Consider the following 20,350-nt stretch of genomic DNA (forward strand, 5'->3'; position numbering starts at 1 on the left):
GCTGAGCATGGCAAAGAAGAAAGCCTGGATCCCTGAGCTGCTGAATCAACAAATCCGGAAGTCACCTTCATCCTGGCTTCTGGGTATGCAAAGTAATACATTTGTAAAAATTATTTTTAAAGCTATTTTCAGTTAGGTGTCTGTTACTTGAGTCAAAAGCATCCAACTTACATTAGGGTGGACCTACATTGCCTACATTAAGGTTGATGCATTATTTAGAGGTATAATTGAACATTTTCTAGAATTAAAGAAACACATGAGTCCTTAGAACAAAAGAGCATATCACGTTCTAAGGATAAGTCAGAAAAAGTCTATACCAAGGTGCATCACAACAAAAAATGACAAACACTAAGATAAAGAGAAAATGGTAAAAACAAATTTTCCTATAAAGAAGTAACAATTAGATAAACAGCAGACACGTCTTTCGAAAAAAACAGAAAATAGAGGCCAGAAAACAGTGGAATAATCTCTTGGAAGTGCTAAGGAAAAGAATTCTTGCCTTAAAGTTCTATAATACCATTCAAGAGAGGGCACAATATACTTTTGAGGCAAGCAGAGACTGAATGTTTACTAATCACTCCTTATCAAATGATCCCCTTAAAGATACAATTCATGAAGGAAACTGAATCCAGAAATAAGGAAAAGAAAATGGTAAGTATATGGATGAATCTAAAATCAGAACTGCAAAAAATTAAATTTTAAAAGTTAAACATCGACAACAAATTTTATAAAAATAGCTAACTTGGGAGCTTTGAAAACAAGATGAAATTAAAACACTAAGCAAAATGGAAGCTCTTAGAGGTATGACTGGAGTAAAAATATTCCAAGTTAGTTTGTACTCAGGGCAGACTTGGTTATGGCTGTTTTCCCAGCACCTGGACAAGTGCCTGGCACATAGTAGGTAATTCAATAATTATTTGTTGATGAATGGCTAGCCTTCAAAACTTGGTCATTGTTAAGCTGAACGTGAGTGTTAACGTTATAAAGGTAGCCACTAAAAGAATAAAAATAGGATGCAAAACTTTCAATCCAAAAGACGGGTGGGGCGGGGGGGGGGGGGGGGAAGGAATAAAGTATTACTTGACCTGGTGGCTCTCTAGTGGCCCTATTAGCAGGGACACCAGTGAACGGCAGAATCAGAGAGCCCAGGGCTGGGTGCTATCCTTGAGGTCCTCGGCTACAACCCTCTCCAGGAGGCGGGGGGAACGTGGTCAAAGAGCTGACCACCCAGGGAAATCCAAAGCCCCAGCCTCTGCCAGGAGGCCTGGAGAGGGAAAGGCACAAGCCCCAGCAAATTCCCCAGGGGTGTACTTTAACAAGAGAGAGGATGTGGAATGTCCCAGCCAGGGAGGGCTTCCTGGTAGGCGGCCAGCTTACCCAGGGCCCATTGAATGGAAGCAAATTCAAGTGTGACTCACATTACCACTCTCCTGGCCAGTGCTGCTGCCAGACACGAAGGTGTTTCAGACTCCCACACTCTCCACGTCCTGCCATGACCAAATAAATCACTTTACACCACTGGAACATGACTGAGGTTTGAATAAATGTATCGGAAATTATTCCTGGGAAAGAGAGCCAGCCCTCTCAGTCAGGTCACCAGGGGAGGCTGGACGTGCGTGTCCTTGTCTTCACTGTCATGGCTCCAAGTATCAGTCAGTCCTCTTTGGGAATTGCCTTCAGTTCTCTTGAATATTCCCACAGACGGTGACATGTCTGCCGGATTAGACTACTGTCAACAGCTTCAAGTCATTCAAAGCCAAATCTTGTCACTCGAGGGAGTGATCAGTATCATTTTGGGTTAACAAACAAGGCAACACTATAGAATATTGAGACAGGTATCTATTGTGCTTTATAAACTGGCCTGCATGCTAATTCCCAAGAAATAATTCTAGAAATGCCTTGCTTTGCAAAAACAGAATTACTACAATATAAAGGTGGATGCCCTCACTTTCCCTTATTTAATTGTATAAATTTGGATATGTTCTAGTCCTACCTCATATTTTTACCTAGAACTCTGATTTTCATTGACCTATAGTAGACTTTTTTCCTGCTCATATTGCTGTTACCCTATACTTGTCAGAGGTTGTGTGGCATGGTGGTTAAGTGTATAGACTCTGAAGTCTGCCTGGGTTTGAAGCCCAGCTCCTGTGAAAAAGAACAGTGTGTTTATTTGTATCAAGTGCCTAGAACAGCATCTGGCACACAGTGAGCTTTCACTTCATATTATGGCTTCTATTTGAAGCGTTCACCCTGATTTTACTTTGGGAAAGGACTCTTCCCGTATTCGTAGGCCATGGTCACATGACCCAGGACTTTGGCTGGAACAGCCGGAGGACAGACTAGCCTACCATGGGGTTGGTAGGCTGATACCATGAGCCTGGGGCTGCAGCAGCTGGCCACCTTGGACACTACATGGAAAGTGCTTACAGGCAAATAAAGGTGAGAGAATGAGAGAGAGAGGGAAAGAGAGAAAGAGAGCAAGAGAGAAAAAGAAGGGGGCAGGGAGAACATGCAATGAATCCTTTCACAAATGCTGATGAAATAACGTGTGATGCTGAATTTTCTTGTTCTCCTCCCTTATATGAGCCGGTGACTTTTCTCCTTCACTTATGCTAATTTGGCAGGGTTTCTGTCACTTGCAACTTAAAGAATCCTGACTGATACTCTGATACACCATGATCTGCATATAACACGTCAAGACCCCACCTCTTTGGACACTGGTACCAGGAACCTTCCCTTTCTCAGGATTAGGCCGACTCCTCAGGCACACCTCTGCCTACCTCAGCCTCCTGCTCGAGACCTACTTATCCTTTTCTTCTTGCCACGGACCACGCCATGGGACCACGGACCCTAGTATGGTGGAGTTTCTTCACATGGAAGCATAGAGAAGCTTTTCACCCCCCCAGAGTACATGTAGTCTCTTGGGGATCAGGAGGTCCGTGACCCCGTCAATAAGCCGCTACAAGGAAAAGGAGGCCTCACTCACCCGCACAATGCCCATTACAAATGGGGCCATCAAAGGGGCAGCCTGAGAGGCCACAGACAGCAGGCCCAGGCTTGGGTCTGTGTTGGGAGACCATGCTGGCCAGAGGACGCAGGACTCTTGGTACCTAACAAGGGCGCTGGACATGACATACCTGACCTCCTCAAAAGTCTTCTCCAGAGCAAATCATTTCTTTTAGTGTAAGGTTCTCTTCTGATATCCTTAAATATACCCAATCAGGGTAGTGGCTCACTTCCTCCTCTGTGGCCTCCCATTTTTATGAGGAGCTGAACAGCCTAAAAGCTGGGACCACCAGATGCCCTCTTCTACAGAAATCACATGCCAACAGGTAGGTACGTAAGATGTTCGAATAAACAACCCTCCAGGTGAGGGAATGTTCCTAAAACACCACTTCAAGTAAGTTCAGGTGAGGTCACTGTGATGCTATGTTGGCCATATTCTCAGGGGCTCTTTATCTCAGCACCTCAAAGCATTTTATACACATCAATCACCAGCTGGAGCAGTTGAGGGGGTGGAGCTGGGAGGAAGGTTCAAATAACCATTTGATTGGCACTAAGGTAACTGAGACAGACAGTGGATCCCCCATCCCACCCACACACCAGACCACACAAGTCGTTGAGAGCCAGAAAGAGATCACAGAATCCCCGGTCTCCTTCCCTGCATTCCCTCCATCCTCTCCTTCCCTGCATTCCCTCCATCCTTCTCTGGCACACACATGAAAGATGGTGGGTGCAGTGACTCAGCCTCTGCAACCCCAGAGGGATGTGCCCACTCAGCCAGTCCAGGGTCTGTTACAACGTACAGTGCTTTGCTCTTGTCCCCACAAGGACAAGAGCAAACCTAGTAATTTCCTGGTTTGAAACCTTTCACTTCACCTGTAAAGCTGGTCCAAGCCCTGGTCTGTTTGGGAACATGCACCAGAAGATGGAAAAGAAGCTAGAATCAGAACCCCAGTGGCGTTATGGTCCTTGTCTGAATTCTTGGTTTGCCAGTGGGAGAGACCTGGCTTTGGTCCCCTCTGTACGTACATTATCAACATTACCAACCTCCATAACTTCCTTCAGCAGGGACGGAAAGTCTGGAGGCTCTTCACTGACCATGACCCTGTCCACAAGGGCGTCAGCCATGACTCTGTCAAATGTCTTTCCAAAACCAAGCTCTTGCTCCTAAGCAAAAACATTTCCCAAGGCTCAGTCCTTGATCCATTCCTTTCTCCCTATGTCCTTGAGAATCTTACCCATTTACAAAGTGTTGTTTAATTATTATTAACTAATGATAGTCAGTACTGGCAAAACAGTGTGCAACGTACAATGTAATTTTACATACACTGTTTCACTTCATCTTCTGAATAACTTTTAGAGGAAGGAATTACTCTTCTCCCTGTTTCAGAGAAGCAATACAACATATGGTTAAGAGCATGAACTCTGGAACTAGAGAGCCTGGGTTCAAATCCCAGCTCCACTACTTACTGGCCTCTGTGACATTGACATGTTACCTAACCTCTCTGGGCATCAGCTCCCCACTCTGTCAAATGGAGATAATACTCCTTGCTCAGGAGTAAGTACTTCATAGGGTTGGTGGACAAAATCAATGAGTTAATATTTGTACAGTGCTTAGAATAGAGCTTGGTACCACATAAGTGTTTGTTAAATGAATAAAATGGGGAAACTGAGGCTCAGAAAGGTTAAGTGCCCAGTTCAACAGAGCATTAGGTAGTAGCTCTCCAACTTGGTCCTATGACTGTGAGACTACCTTCAATCCATCTACTCACCACAGCAGATAAGATTCGACATGGTGTGGCCTCATCTAAATTCCAGACTTCTCACCCACCAACCCCTTCATGTACGTTCTGCTCCAGTCAGCTGTGCTTACGTGCTTCCATTTCCAATTTGCTCTGGCTTCTGCCTATTCTCTAGTTGGAATACTCTCCCTGTTTGTGGAATGAGTGAATAAAGATTTACGAAGTCTAAAATGTGTTACTGATCTATTGGTCTAATAACTTGATTGAGGAGAGAAAGAAAGAAATAAGTGTGTGTAGGCGGTGAGGCTTTAAAGCACTACAAAAAATATAACAAGTCAGAACACTGGATTTGGCAATGATTTCTTGGATATGACACCAAAGGCACAGGCACAAAAGAAAAAACTGACAAACTGGACTTCATGAAAATTTTTAAAATTTGTGCATCAAAAGATACCATGAAGAGTAGAAAAGCAACCCACAGATTGAGAGGAAATATTTGCAAATCATATATATGACTAGAAATTAGTGTTCAGAATATATTGAGAACTCCTAAAATTCAACAACAACAACAACAAAAAACAACCCACATCCGGGCTTCCCTGGTGGCGCAGTGGTTGAGAATCCGCCTGTCAATGCAGGGGACATGGGTTCGAGCCCAGGTCTGGGAAGATCCCACATGCCGCGGAGCAACTAGGCCCGTGAGCCACGACTACTGAGCCTGCGCGTCTGGAGCCCGTGCTCCGCAACAAGAGAGGCCGCGATAGTGAGAGGCCCGCGCACCGCGATGAAGAGTGGCCCCCGCTCGCCAGAACTAGAGAAAGCCCTCGCACAGAAACGAAGACTGAACACAGCCAAAAATAAATAAATAAATTTATAAAAAAAAAAAAAAAAACAACCCACATCCAAAAAAGATATACAAATGGCCAATAAGTGCATGAAAAGATGCCCAACATCAATGATGATTAGGAAAAGTAAATCAAAACTACAATGAGATACCACCTCAAACTCATTAGGATGGCTACTGTCCAAAACAAAAACCAAAACCCAGAAAATAATAAGTGTTGGTGAAGATGTGGAGAAACTGGTACCCTTGTACACTGTTGGTGGGAATGTAGAATAGTACAGCCATTGTGGAAAACAGTACAGCAGTTTCTCAAAAAATTAAACATAGAACTATCATATGATCCAGCAATTCCGCTTCTGGTTATATACCCAAAATAATTGACAGCAAGATCTCAAAGAGCTATTTGTACACCATGTTCATAGTGGCATTATTCACAGTAGCTAAAACATGAAAGCCACCCAAGGGTGCATTGACTGATGAACTGATAAGCAAACTATGGTATATCCACATAAAAGAATATTATTCAGCCTTAAAAAGGAAGGAAATTCTGACATATGCTACAACATGGATGAACTTTGAGGATATTATGTGAAAGTGAAATAAGCCAGCCACAAAAAGACAAATATTGTATGATTCTATTTATATGAGGTACTTACAAGTAGTCAAAATCATAGAGATGGAAAGTTGAATGGTGGTTGCCAGGGCCTGGTGGGAGGGGGGACAGGGGGAGCTGTTTAATGGGTTTAGTTTCGCAAGGTGAAAAGAATTCTGGAGATGCATGGTGGTAATGATTGCACCATATAAGTGTATTAATACCACTGAACTGTGCGCTTAAAAATGGCTCAGGTGGTAAATTTTATGTTAGATATATTTTACAGCAATCAAAAAAAAGTTGGAAAAATATACCAGGGTACCTTCTCTTTACCTCCTCTCCCCACAGGGTTTGGAGAGTCATGAAATGAGGGAAGTCAGCTGACTTCACGGCATCTCACCCGCTGATGAAGAAGAGAAGAACCTCAGACGGCACGTAGAGTAACCTTTTCCTGCGTCGGATGAGGAAACACAGGCTGCGTCCGCCCTGGATTATTCCTCACTAGGGACTAGTCCGGCAGTGACTTCCAAGGTAAACCCACTGAGTAAAATGATTCATCGCGCTGCACTGTCCCCAGATGACATGGTAAAGCAAAACTCAACTTTCTGCTCATCAAACTCAGCTGGTGCAGTTTTTGTCGTAGAATGTGAGGAACACTCAGTACTAAGCCAAGCTGGACTATCTGTTGACTTTTTTTCAAAGGGCCACTGGCCTCTCTCCCAGGTCTCCCCCAGCGACACTGAAAGCGGCCATCACTGCCCTTGTGTTTCCCGGTGAACACCGATGGGGAGGGGCCACTTCGGCCTCCCAGAAAACCCACAAAATACCGGCTGAAGTCATGATGAAGACAACTCACTCAGGGGAGAGTCTTAAGCCCCAACAGAAAAGCTCTTTAGGGAAAGGGAAAGAAAGCAGTGGCGGGCTGACCACAGCTCTCTGGGGAGGCCTTAGCAGCCTGAAGGTCGGGCAGGATCTCACTACAGAAATAGCTTTCCCAGCTGCACGCGAGGCAGCTATCTTTCCTTTGCCAGCCACTGGATACCCAGCCTGGACCACGCTACTCCCCTGGGTGGGAGAAGAGCAGAAACGCCAGCTTTCCCAGGGCAGGCTCAGAAAAGCCTCCACCTCCAAAGACACTGGCCCATGGCCAGCCTGCCTGGAACTGGGATCCCAGCAAATCCCAAAGGCAAAGCTGGGTTGGACCAGGTCAGACCTGCCCTAGGCTGTTCTAAGTCTACCTGGCGCTGATGCCAGAAGTGGCTGTGGTGATTCACGGGGCAACTGGACCAAGGGTCTGGTTAGGAGGCCGTGCTCAGGCAGAGAAGCCAGTGCCATTCCCTGGAGCTCCCAACTGGCTACTCAACATCTCCACTTGGATGGCATGGGCACCACAAGCCTAACGTGTCCAAAACCAGACTTCAAGTCCTTTGCCTCTCAAACCTGCTCTTCCCATATCCCTTCATCTCGTGTTACGGTACCCCCATCCTTCCAGTTGCTCAGACCCTAACTTTGGAGTCACTCCTGACTCCTCACTTGCTCTCACATCCCCCATCTGGTCCATTAGCAAATCTACTGGCTCTGCTTTTGAAATGTGTCTAGAATTCAACTATGTCTTACTATCTCTGCTACCATCACTGTGGTCCAGGCTACATTATGTCTTCTCTGGGTTATTAGAATAGCTTTCTCACTAGTCTACCTGCGTCTGCCATTGCCCCCCTCCTCAACGCATCAACCAGAGTGAGCTGGTTAAAACAGAGGTCAAAACACACGAACAAGTCACTGCTTCACTCAAAACCTCAAAAGGATTCTCATGTCACTCAGAATAAGCCCTGCAGCTTCCTACATGATCTGGCTCTCCATTACTGGTCCAACTTATAATAAAAATTACCTTTTTACTGCCATTCCGATGACACTGGCCTCCTCACTATTTCTCAAACGCATCAAGCATGTGTCTACCTCAGGGCCTTTGCACTTGCTGTTTCCTATGCCTAGAACGGCTTTACCTCACATATCTTCGTAGGTTTCTCTCTCATTTCCTTTAGGCCTTAATTTATATCACCTTTTCAGCAAAGCCTTCCCAGTTCACACTACCTAACATTTCATACCCCATACTTCATGGACCCATTCCCTTTTTTATTTTTTCTCTTTAGTGCATATGTGTGTACTTATTTATCTTGTTAACGTCTTTCCCTTTCACTGGACTGTAGGCTCCCTGAAATTGAGAAATTTGGGGCCTGTAAATTTTGGGGTCAGCATTTAGAACAGTGCCTGGCAAACAGTCGGTGCCCAATATTTGTGATAAATAAGTGAATATATGTATAAAAAATGGGACACTGAACATCTTGGCACACTAGGCATTTCTTGCCTTCAGAGAATTATTTTTGCAGATGTAGCAAACTATTCAACTATTCATTATCCAGTCAATATCCATTCTCCCCTTTCCCCTATCAACAGAACCCTGACTTGATGTGGGACATCGAATGCACCTACAAAAATAAACTCACTTGCACAGAGCTTGGGTGGCCATTAGATCCAGTTCCAGTCAACGGAAGTCTACAAGGTGGCGGAAAGCTATCCATTTCCTGACAAAAAGACACAGACTCAAGCTGTGGCTTCTGCCCTTTTCCCTCTCCCCTTTCTCCTGACTAGAACTCAAACCCAGTGCTTGAAGGTGAAGTAGCCATCTTTCGACCATGTGGCTGGGTGTCCCATGCAACGCAGAGCAGAGAGACTAAAGCAGCCCAAATCACCTACTGAGCTGTAAAGCCACTGTGCCCAGCCACGGCTAGTCAACCCCTTACTGGTTAAGTCCTTGGAGTAGGGTTTCCTTTACATGCTGTGAAAGCTATCCTAACTTGACACTTAGGTCAAAGGTGAGAAGAGATGCTGAGGAAGGCAAACCGTGCTGTGTATAATTAGTATGGTGCAAAAAAAAATTGCTGGTACGGATTGGTGCTATGGGGTCTCCATTTATCCACCCATCCCCTTCTCCCATCTACCCCTGCTGCATTCCCCTGGACCCTAAGGTGCAAACAACCCCATAACCCTAACTTGTTCACCCTTTTCCATGATAACTCTATATACAATCAAAGATTCTAATCATTAGAAAGAGAGGGCCTCCATAAAAAAAGAATGAAACGTTGCCATTTGCAGCAACACGGATGGACCTAGAGATGATCATACTGAGCGAAGTAAGCCAGACAGAAAAAGACAACTATTACATGGTATCACTTACATGTGGAATCTAAAAAAAATAATACAAATGAACTTATTTATAGAACAGACTCACAGATATAGAAAACAAACTTATGGTTACCAAAGGGGAAAGAGGAGGGGAGGGATAAATTAGGAGTATGGGATTAACAAATACACACCACTATATATAAAATAAACAGCAAGGATTTACTGTATAGCATAGGGAACTATATTCAATATCTTGTAATAACCTATAATGGAAAAGAATTTGAATATACATATATTGATATATGTATAACTGAATCACTTTGCTATATATGTGAAACTAACACAATATTATAAATCAACTACACTTCAATTAAAAAAAAAAAAGAAAAAGAGAGGGCCTCCAGTAACAACTTCCCCTCCAAAACTGCAGTAAAACCCAAGCTAATCCTTCGAAATGCCTCATTCTGGATAGGCGAGTTTTATGAATTGGTGGGGCTTTATCACCTTAAAACATCAAAACTTTTTGTTTCAAGCCTTTAGGCAAAATTCATGAATATCCATCATACATTTCCCTATATTTTAAAACAAAGTATACAAAACATAACGATTTTCATGATGACTCAAGGTCATTAAATGCCAAGATAAATGAAATTTTGACCTTACAGATCAGTGCTAATGTAATTGCTGTCATTTAAAATCTTAGAGAAGACTGTTCAGCTTCCCACTCAGCTGGTGGGTTATCCCTGTGAGACTTTCTTACATCATTTGAAACACAGTGATTCCCTCAAGTTGGATAAGGGTAACGTTATTTCCTATTGTACCAAGTGTGCCTTGCATATTGTTTCTTTTTGAAACTTTCTCTGCAACTTGTTTCAACCCTTGGTGGCCCTTTTCCCTATACAGAGTATATTTACTCTGTTTACTCTGTAGTTTTCCTTGCCAAGCTAAGGAAAGGTCTATGTAAAGTAGGGGCTGATATCCTGAGGGGGGGCTTCAGTGCAAAGTTCTCCAGGTATGGCTTCTGTCACACAGATGTCATCTCCTCCTGCACCTTTGGGGAGGGCTGATTTTCTACTTCTCAGCACTCTGCCACATAAGTGACATGCTAACTGTATTTATATGGCTCAAGTGAGTAACCGTGGCATTTTCCAGAAAAACAACGACCCTTGAAACAGCTCAGAGCTCTCCATTTAACTTTAATATTTTTTTAAGTGGTAAGAGGAAAACTGTGATTTTAAAAGCAAGATTGTCGACTCCTATTGGATTTTATACCACCAGAAAGACAGACATGTAAGTGCAGACAAATATGTTATAAACTGAAGGACTGACATTAGAATTTTCCAAAAGGCTAAGTCTAAAAAATATGAATTTTGAAGAGACTATAGCTATATTTGCAGAAGATATTTGCACAGGCTTGCATAACAAGGTAGAGTATTACTATTTCTCAGCTACCTTGCTTCCCTCTTATTTTTATTTCCTCTATAAACTATCCTATCACACAACCTCTAAGTCAGGCATTCCCAAACTCCAGTTGGCAGTTACTGTTTGTAGACCAAATAAATGATGTCTCACACATATGTGAACGATTATTCTTCAAATGTCTATATATGCTGTAGTGGTCAATAAAATTTGAATTCATTTTTTACATTGTTATTGATTCACAGCAGCTTTCTGTAATTAAGCACTTTCTTTTCTCCAACTGAAGTGATACTGAAAGGGCAGGTGGACCCACATAGCCTGGCAGAGCTTGGAGACCACTATCATAAGCCCAGGCCACCTACCCCCTTGTTGACACTTATATGAATAACATCTGGCTGCAGGTCCTTACATCTACCTTAAGAGCAAAAGTCTCAAGAAGCCTTTCTGGAACATTCCATCCCCACAATGACCCTGACCACATCTTACATCTAGTTCTTCTTTTATATTATCTTTTCAGACACGCATGTCTTAGCACAAGTTTTTATTTTAGGTGAGGATGCTTTCCCCTGCAGATGGATTATAAATTCTTCCTCAGTTTCCCCTTTGAATTCCCAACAGCACTTTGCATGTGGGAGAAAATAAATATTTTATATTCCCCCTACTCATTAATATCTACTTTGATCTGATAGTCAATAGAAAGAACATGTTTTTCGGAATCTGGACTGAACCTAGGTTTGAATTTCATGTGACTGTGTATGTCCTAACCTCTCTGAGCCTCAATTTCTCCGAGAGGAACATGAGAGTGGAATGAACTTATTTCATATAATTATCAAGGGGAATACATGAAGTAACACATGTGAAAGCAGCTAGTGGAGTGGCTGTTGGGAGAGAAACTCAAAAACTGTTTAAGAAAGTTATTTAAGACATGGAAAGAAAACTCAATTCTCTTTTCCCCTTCAAATTTTAATTAAAACCAAAGAGGTTTCATTTGACCACTTAAGTGGATAAAACAGAGGAGAGAAAAGCTGCATTGCAAGAGACTGCAAAATGGAAGCATCTTTGACTCCACTCGGGGGCTCGGGGCCTGAGAGCTCCGTCACCGCAGAAAAGCGCTGAGCTCAGAACTGTGCTGCTCGGTAACCAGCAAGGCAGGTGCTCGCTGCCTGAGAAACGTGACCAGCTGACTGAGAAACGTGCAATTTCAATTTACCTCCATCTGCGATGAGGGGAACTGACCTTCCATGCCCACAGCCCCTACCCTGAAAGAGCAAATCTCATTCTTTAAACCTAGAGAGGGAATCAGGATGGCTGGGAGGGTCTGAAAATGTCCAATCAGAAGACTCTAGATAACAATCAGACTCAGTCACTACCCCAATATCCTCCATCAGTGGTTATTGCCCCCCTCCCACCTCAAGGGACATCTGGCAATTTCTGGAGACATCTTTGGTTGTCACATCTCAGGGGACGCTACTGGCATCTAAGGCCAAGGATGCTGCTAAACATCCCATAATGCACAGGGCAGCCTCCCGCTCACCCCCAGCAAAGAATTACGCAGCCCACTGTGTCAGTGGTGCTGAGGTTGAGAAATCCTGTTCTATAGGAGTAATTGGGTTCATTCCATGTTTTACTATTTATCCTTAATAAACAGATCAAGAAGAATAAAACAACTCCCTCCATAAACAAATTCACACAGATGCTCCAAGGAGACAAGAAGAGACAGAAGCTATGCTGAGACTTAAGACTGAGATGATTACTTCTATCACAAGATAAACAATGATTACTATGCTAATTGGTTTTACCCTTAATTATCTGTTTTACTCATTATCCTCATAGAGCCCAGCAAACTAATTAAGCTCATATTGCTAAAATTGAGAATAATATTTTTAAATGGCTTAAAGTGGTATTCCTTCTGAATACATTTTTTTTCTGATGACCGTGTCTGAGACAGATGCCATCATGTACAGCCCTGAAGAATAGGGGATGTCCCCTCCCTCCCTTACCACATTACCACTCGTTCCTGGACACTCTTAACTTTCCCCTTCTCATTCCTCACTCAGCTGCCCCCAAAAAATGTTTAATGAATACCTATTTGGTCCCAAGCTCCACTCTGCAGCTGGGACACAGCACTGAACAAGACACCAAAATCTCTCCTCTCCTGCAGCTTACGTTCAGGGTGCAGGCGACACAGACAGCAAACAAATAAATAATAAATAGTAGAAACTTGTGGGTATAAGATTAATACTAGGGATGTAATGTCCAACATAATAAACATAATTAACACAGCCATATGAAAATTGTTGAAACTCCTAAGAGTTCTCATCGCAAAGAAAAACATTTTTTTTCTATTTCTTTATTTTGAATCATATGAGATGATGCATATTCACTAAACTTATTGTGATAATTATTTCATGACGTGTGTAAGTCAAATCATTATGCTGTACACCTTGAACTTGTACAGTGCTGTATGTCAATTGTATCTCAATCAATCTGGAAAAAATATGAAAAGAAAGAAAGAATTTGATAAAATAAATTAAAATCTAAAAAAATAGACAATAAATAGGTAAAATAATTCCAGAGAGTGGTGGGTGCTATGAAGATAAGTAAAACAGGGTAAAGAGGTTGGGGGAATGGGTGGGTGGGCTGGGAGTGAGGAGTCAGCAAAGTCTCTCCAAGGAGCTGACATTTGAGGCCAAAAATGATGCAAGGGAATTTCAGGCCAGGGGAAGAGCCCTCGCAAAGGCCCTGAGCCAGAATGAGTTCCGCATGTCCAAGGAATAGCAATGAAGCTGGAGAGGAGTGAGGGAAGAGGAGAATGGCAGACATGGAGACGGTGAGGGGCTGGATTATGCAGGGTGCTGTGGGCCGTGGTGAGGAGGGTGGATTAGACTCCACGTGGGATCGGAGGCCCCCGGAGTGATGCATCTGACTCATGTTTTAGAAGGGTTACTCTGCTCCTGGGTGAAGAAGGAACTGCAGGGATCAAGCATGGAGACGGAGACAGAGACACCAATCAGGAGACTGCTGCTACAGCCCAGGTGAGAGATGAAGGCTTGGACCAGGGCTGTGGTAATAGAGATGGTGAGAAGGGATCAAGTTCACTAATCCCCAACATTTGAGAGCTAAACGAGGCCTTAGAAGTAACTCATTCTAATTGTGTTATTTTACAGATGATGAAACTTGAAGGTCCAAAGAGGTGAAGTGAGTTACACAGAGTCATACACCTAATTACTGACAAACCCCAGTTTCCTGACTGCCATCACGACACCTCTGCCCTTACCTGGCCATCCCCAGGCCTGGGTGGGGAATGCAGAATACATGTAGGAATATGAACCCTCTAGAAAGTAGTCCCAGTCAAGTCTAAAATAAATGACTACCTTTGCTGAGGGCAAGGTCACCAATGACCTCCCTAGCCGAATCCAGCGGGTCCTTCCTTGGGGTCTCTCCAGCATCTGACACCTTTGACAACTTTCCTCTTTTCCTGAGACTCCCTCTTCCCTTGGCTCCCCTGACCCGGCTCTCTCCTGCCTCTCCCCGCTTTGTTCCCTACCAGCCTTATATCTACCTGGAATCATCCTGTCCTCTAAGTGTTACTGTTTCCCAAGATGCCATCTGGGGCACTACTTCTTCCTTTCTCATCTGCAGAGGAAATTAACTGTTTACTTCCCTTCTTTCTCTTCCCCTTGCTCTGCAGTTGCCCCTGAGTTTCCTCTGAGAAGTCATCCTTTTCCTCCTCTGAGTTCATGTGCCTTCATGGATGTGACACACCATCGACACCTGGCCAAGAGCACATTCCAAGTCCCTCTGACCAAATCAGTTTATGAGACGTAACAGGACCGTTGCTGGGATAACTGGGAGAAAGACAGCTTCCCCCCTCCATTGGATCTGAACCTGCAGCTTCGCCTAGCCATCACGAGAGGAGAGCATGAGACAAGGGGAGGTAAGAAAACAAGTCCTGATGAATCATTTGAACCCTGAACCCATGCCTGAAGCCAGATACACTCTTGAGCTTTTTAGTGATAAGAGCCAATAACTTTCCTTTTTGCTTACGCCAATTGGAACTGGATTTTCTACCACTTGCAGAAGAAGAGTCCTATTTGATACCTCATCTCTCTCTCTGTGTGCTCCCTCTCCGTACTCACCAAAACAATGATGACTCCAAAATCTCCATCTATAGCCTAGACAACTCTTGGGGGCTCCAGATTCATATCCACCCACCTAGTAGATGTTTTCCCCCATATGTCACATCCAGGCACCTCAGATATAACATGTGCAAAATGGAATTCATCATCTCTGCTTCTATCATCTCAATATACTATTCTTCATGTTTTTCTCTACCCTAGAAAAAAAATCACCACCCACCCAAATCACTCAAGACAGAACCTAGGACATCCTAGACCACTCTTGTCAGATAATCCTGATGGGGCTAAGGCTATGAATGACACTTTCTGTGTGACCTTGGGTACAGTAATGGACACACCTGAGCTTTGGATTATCATACAGAATTGCTAGGATTCAATGAGATAATGTATGTAAAGCAATAAATGTTGGTTGGTTCCATTCCCTATCACAGACATCTAGTGCACCACTAAATCCTAACTCAAAACTTCGTCCTCACTGCCATTACCCCAGCTCAGAGCCTCACCACCTTTCCCCTGAATGACAATCAGATGTTTCTATCTCATCTTCTTGTCTTTGATCTCACCCTCACTCCAATTTGTCCTCCCCACTGCTACAAGACTGATCATCCCCTACACAAACGTGGTCATGCCATATCATTCTTTGGCATCTGCAGAATCTATTCATTTACAGGACTCTCCACTTCAGCTATACTGAATAAATCACAGTTCTCCAAGTATGCACTGCTGTTCTCCAATTCCATGACTTTGTACCTGACAATGGTTCCATTGTCCAGAATGCCCTCTCTCTCTCTCTATTCTCCCACCTGGAGAAGAGCTCATCCTTAAGACTTGGTGAAAAAAGTCACTATAAAAATGGAAGGAAATAAACATGCTACACTGGCTAAAGAGGCTCACCAGCAAATTCAAACCTTGACCTCCCCAGTGTCAGAAAGGAGGGAAACTGAAGAAAAGTAAAAGATATAATTTTAAATATTTTTAGATGAAAAAAGCAAAGTAGGAATGGAGAGGAAAGAGAAAATTTAGGAAAATTTAATTTTGAGATAGGAGAGGACTTCCTAAATAAAACAGAAAACTTGAAGCCACAGAGAAAAGTCTTATAAATTTAACCACATAAAAATTAAACACTTCTGCACAACCAAAGGTACAATAAGCAAAGCTGGGAAGACAAAAAAGGCAAGATATTTGATTTATTAACAAGAAAAGGATTAAAATCCAAAATTTAGAAAAAGCCTCAAAAATTGATGAAATCACCAACAATTCAATGGAAAAATTGTTAAAGGAATTGTTGGGCAATTTGAGGGAGTGTAAATCCATTAAGCTTTTTTTGTTGTTGTTGTTGTTTTAAGGGTAGACCTGGAAGAATCTATCAGCACTTAAAGTGCACATAACTTGGATATTGAATGGTCTCCAAGATATAGGTTAAATTTTTTTAATTCCATAAGCAGAATGGGGTATTTAGCATACTACCATATTTATTTTTTTAGAGGAAGAAAACAGAAGATACATTTAATTGGCCTACAGATTCATGGACTGTCTCTAGAAGAATACACAAAAACTGGCAACATTAGTTGTACCCAAAAAGGGAAACAGAGGGCTAGGGTAGGAGGGAGGTGTTACCTTTTATAGCCTTTGAATGTCATTCTTTATGCATACTACCTATCTCCAAACAAGTAAACCTTGTTTACTTGTAAACAAGTAAAGTAATTAAACAAATTCAATCTCTTTTTCTGCACAGTCTCCAGATCCCAATACACAAATGGAATTCTGCTTAAATAAATGTTTAAAATATACATTCCCTTTGACCCACCACCTCCACTTCTAAGAGTAACTTTTATCCAGAAATACTCTACAAGTACACAGAGACTTATGTACAAGGATGTTCACTATAGAATTGTTTATAATAGATGAAGTTGGAAACAATCTAAAAGTCCCTCAGTAGGAGAATGTTTAAATGAGTTACAGTGAATCTGTACTATGAAATACTATGTAGCCATTAAAAAGAATGACGTGTATCTATGATATTGATGTTGGAAGACATCCAAGTCTTACTGTTAAATCAAAAAAGTAAGTCACAGAGCATATAATTATATATGATCCCCGTTTATGTATTTTTAAAGGTATATCCAATACACTAAGGTTGGTCCTAAAGTTGGAAATGCAAATAATATTTTTATCTTGTTTTACAATATAATATCAATAAACTACATATTATGTATTCATATTCACCTGTATTTCCAGACTTGGTGAGCATATATTTCTGCATTGAAAAAGACCTAGAAAATAATACATGTACAGTGGTTACCTTTCAGATGGAGAGAGGGAGTTGAGGTGAGGTAGAGGGAACTTTATTTTCCTATATATTTTTATATTTTAAAAATCTTTTACAATAACTATACTTTTGAAAAATTACTACATTCCTGGCATGCTTTCCATTATTTATCCAAGGTCACAGGTTTGTAAGTGGCAGGGCTGGGTGCAGGCTAGCTGACTTCAGACTGTGCTCTTAATACGGTGTGGTCTTACCTGTTACTTGAGTATAAATCAAACACAAACCCAAATCAAATGCACCTCCAGGTTTTACCTCTGGCCACACTGAAAACTCCTTCCTTTACGCTCCCATCGTTCCCTGAACATATCTGCCATGAATGCCATCCTCTGCCCTGCTGTGCACATAAACTGGCCAGCGAAACAGATAACAACCAGTGTGAGCACTCTCTTGGTGTAGGACTAGAATCACAGATGAGATTAGTACTGGCTGAACGAATGAAGTACTGAGTCATCAGGTCAGTCCTTCTTCCAAACTCCAGGTAGCACAGAGCGCTATCTCCAACTTGGGTGATGTTTTTTTGCTCTCCAAGAAAAACAGCAAGAAGACACCACTTCTCCCCTCCAGTCATGCGTTATTGCATCTCAGGACAGCAAGTACTTCCTAAGGCTGCAAGCTGGCAGTCTGCAGGTCACAACCAGCCCGAACACATAATTTGGTTACCTGGCACATTTCGAAAAATGTTTTGAATTAGTTGCCAACTTTACAAACATGAAGCTCTCTTCCATGAAAGTTTGCAGCTTCCCCCCAAATTCAGATCAAGCAGTGTGCTGGAACCTTGTCCCACCTGCTCCTGTCTCTTTATGGGAAGGCATGCTCTACACACAGCCCCCCCGCACAGCCCTCCTCCTGCACGCAGGCTTCCTGACGGGCCCCAGCAGCAGAGTTTACATCACAGAACTGTACCTCCTTTGGCTGACGTTTAGATCAGTTCCAGCTCAGCCCATTCCGTCCTCCACAGAACCCAAACAACGAACACCGCCCCTCTGATCACGCGGCCAGGCCTCGTTTCTGACCCCCGCTGCACATGGCTGCGACACAAAGAGCATGATTTGACTACCTGAGGCTTGGACTTAGTTTCTAAATGCCAAGCAGGCCTCCTTGGGAAAAGTTTCTATTCTTCCCGTCACGGCGCTGGAGCCGTAGGGCAAAAGAACATCCTGAGCCCCAGGAGCCACCTGTGTGATGGAGCCCACGTGAAAAGCACTGCCAAGTCAAAAGACCTGAGCTCAGTCTGGGCTCCTTCCTTGCTGAGCAGAGCACTTCTCTCTTGAGTCTCAGTTTCCTCACCTGTAAAACCAGCTAACGCCATTTCACAGGGCTCTTACGTGAATGAGATTTTAAAGTGTATATAAAAGTGCTTGGAAGCATCTTAGAAGTATAAAATGAGTGTAGACTAATACAGGAAAACAGGGGCACTGTGGAAGAAGTGACTGAAATGGGTGGTTGGATCCCAGTTAAAGAGAGCTGGATGAAGAACCCCTGTCTGTACGATCTGAGGTACCTCCCACCTCCTCTCTCTGCTTTGGGGGCCTGGGAAAGGCCTTTCCTAACCTGTCTCAGTGGCCGCAGTAAGAGGGATTATGAGGGAAAGCCACCTAGTATTTCCCGACGCAGTAGCTCTCGGAAGCTCATTTCCAGGTCCAGGTCACTGGGGAAGAAGAGGCTAGGCGGAATCTGCGCTGGCTGTATGGGGAGGGGGCACGGTGATGCCCATTCCACCACTACCCCCCAGCCCCCCTCCCTCGCCTGGTGTTATCATTATCCCAATTGGATACATCAAGGAGCTGAAGTCCTTTCCCTCCAAAACCACACCACCTTCACAGGCAGGAGGATCAAATGACCTGCTCTTGAAAGCACTTTGCAAAACAGATGAAAGGTACAATAAAAAACAAAAATGGTCTCAAAGATGTGAGATAAAGTGATGCCAACACACCACTGTGTGGTTACTGGAGACCAGACCCTTCTGAAGCGCCCCAGAGCATCCCAGTTAACCAACAGACAATTCTCATCCCACAAGCCTCTGTCAAAAGGTTGCACAGCAGTTAAGCTCTGGCCCAGAAGGCGGGCCAAGTGCCCCCAAAGCTAACCGAATCTCAAGACCTGAGGAACAGAGACGCCTACCCGGCGGCGCCAAGGTGGGCCGAGCGACTTCTGGGCGCATCTTCCGCCCTGCTCGAGAGACAGCGCCCTGAGCCCCGACAGAGACGATGTAGCTCACCTGGTCCTCACGGATTTCAGCTGAGGGTCGAGGCCGCTTTGCCCCACACACCTGTCCCGGAGCGGGTCACAAAGCCCCTCGGCCCGAGGGGGCACGACCCCTATCAGCCGGGTCGCGGGCCCGCACGGAGGTCTTCCCTTTCCGGGGGTCTCAGAATGGGGCTTCGGGCGGCGCCGGAAAAGGGGGGCGGGCTAGTGGGAAGGGCCTCTCAGAAGCCCCTGGCCGCAGGGGAGGGGCGCGCCCCCAAGATCTTCCCACAAAGAGCCCCGGCTCCCCGAAGCAAGGCGGAGTGCGCCCGGGAGGACAGTCCCCTACCTCCAAGGGGGCGCGCAGAGAAGCATTGCGCCGTGGGGGCGGGGAGGCGTGGGGGAAGGGGACGCAGAGACCCCGCCGGGCCTGCGCCCTCGCGCCCGGCACAATGAACTCGGCCACGCTCCAGCCCTGCCAGCGCCCCCCTCCCCGCCCGCCCCCGCCGGTGCTCACCCGGGAGCCGACGCCGCGGCAGCTCAGGGCCGCGCCTGGCCGCCTCCCCGCCTCGGCCGCCGCCGCCGCTTCCTTCCTCCCGGCCGCGCTCGGGGACCGGAGGTTTCGGGTTTCACCCCGCCGAGCCCCGCTTCGCTCCTCCCGCCGCCCCGCCACTAGCACGCGGACCCTGCCCGGGCGCAGGCCAAGTAACTTTGCGGCGCTCGCGCCCCTCCTCCGCCCGCGCCGCCCGCCCCTCCTCCGCCGTCCCGGCCCCTCCGCCCGCTGGCCACCCCAGTCCCCCCGCGCCCCGCACCGCCCCACCCGAGCCCCGCGCGCCGCCTCTCCTCCCCGCCCGGGCGCCGCCGCTTCCCATCCCTCACGCCCCTTCCTTCGCGTCTGCCCTCCCTCCCGGCCAC

The 20,350-nt window shown here is 44.9% G+C and overlaps 1 protein-coding gene across 2 annotated transcripts in view; it reads right to left on the reverse strand.

Annotated features, from left to right (window-relative positions):
- Nucleotides 1-20,075, reverse strand: part of GPR161 (G protein-coupled receptor 161) — a 47,296-nt gene extending 27,221 nt beyond the window's left edge. Inside the window, exon 1 of one of the 2 annotated variants that reach the window (XM_036852967.1) lies at nucleotides 19,953-20,075. The gene's annotated coding sequence lies outside the window, so the exon portion shown is untranslated. Of the gene's footprint in view, nucleotides 1-17,148; nucleotides 17,166-19,952 lie in introns of those variants that run through there. The other variant, XM_036852976.1, reaches the window with a different exon arrangement.
- Between the last annotated feature and the right edge of the window lie 275 nt (nucleotides 20,076-20,350).

This window comes from Balaenoptera musculus, chromosome 1, assembly GCF_009873245.2.
Source record: "Balaenoptera musculus isolate JJ_BM4_2016_0621 chromosome 1, mBalMus1.pri.v3, whole genome shotgun sequence".
Taxonomy (NCBI): domain Eukaryota; kingdom Metazoa; phylum Chordata; class Mammalia; order Artiodactyla; family Balaenopteridae; genus Balaenoptera; species Balaenoptera musculus.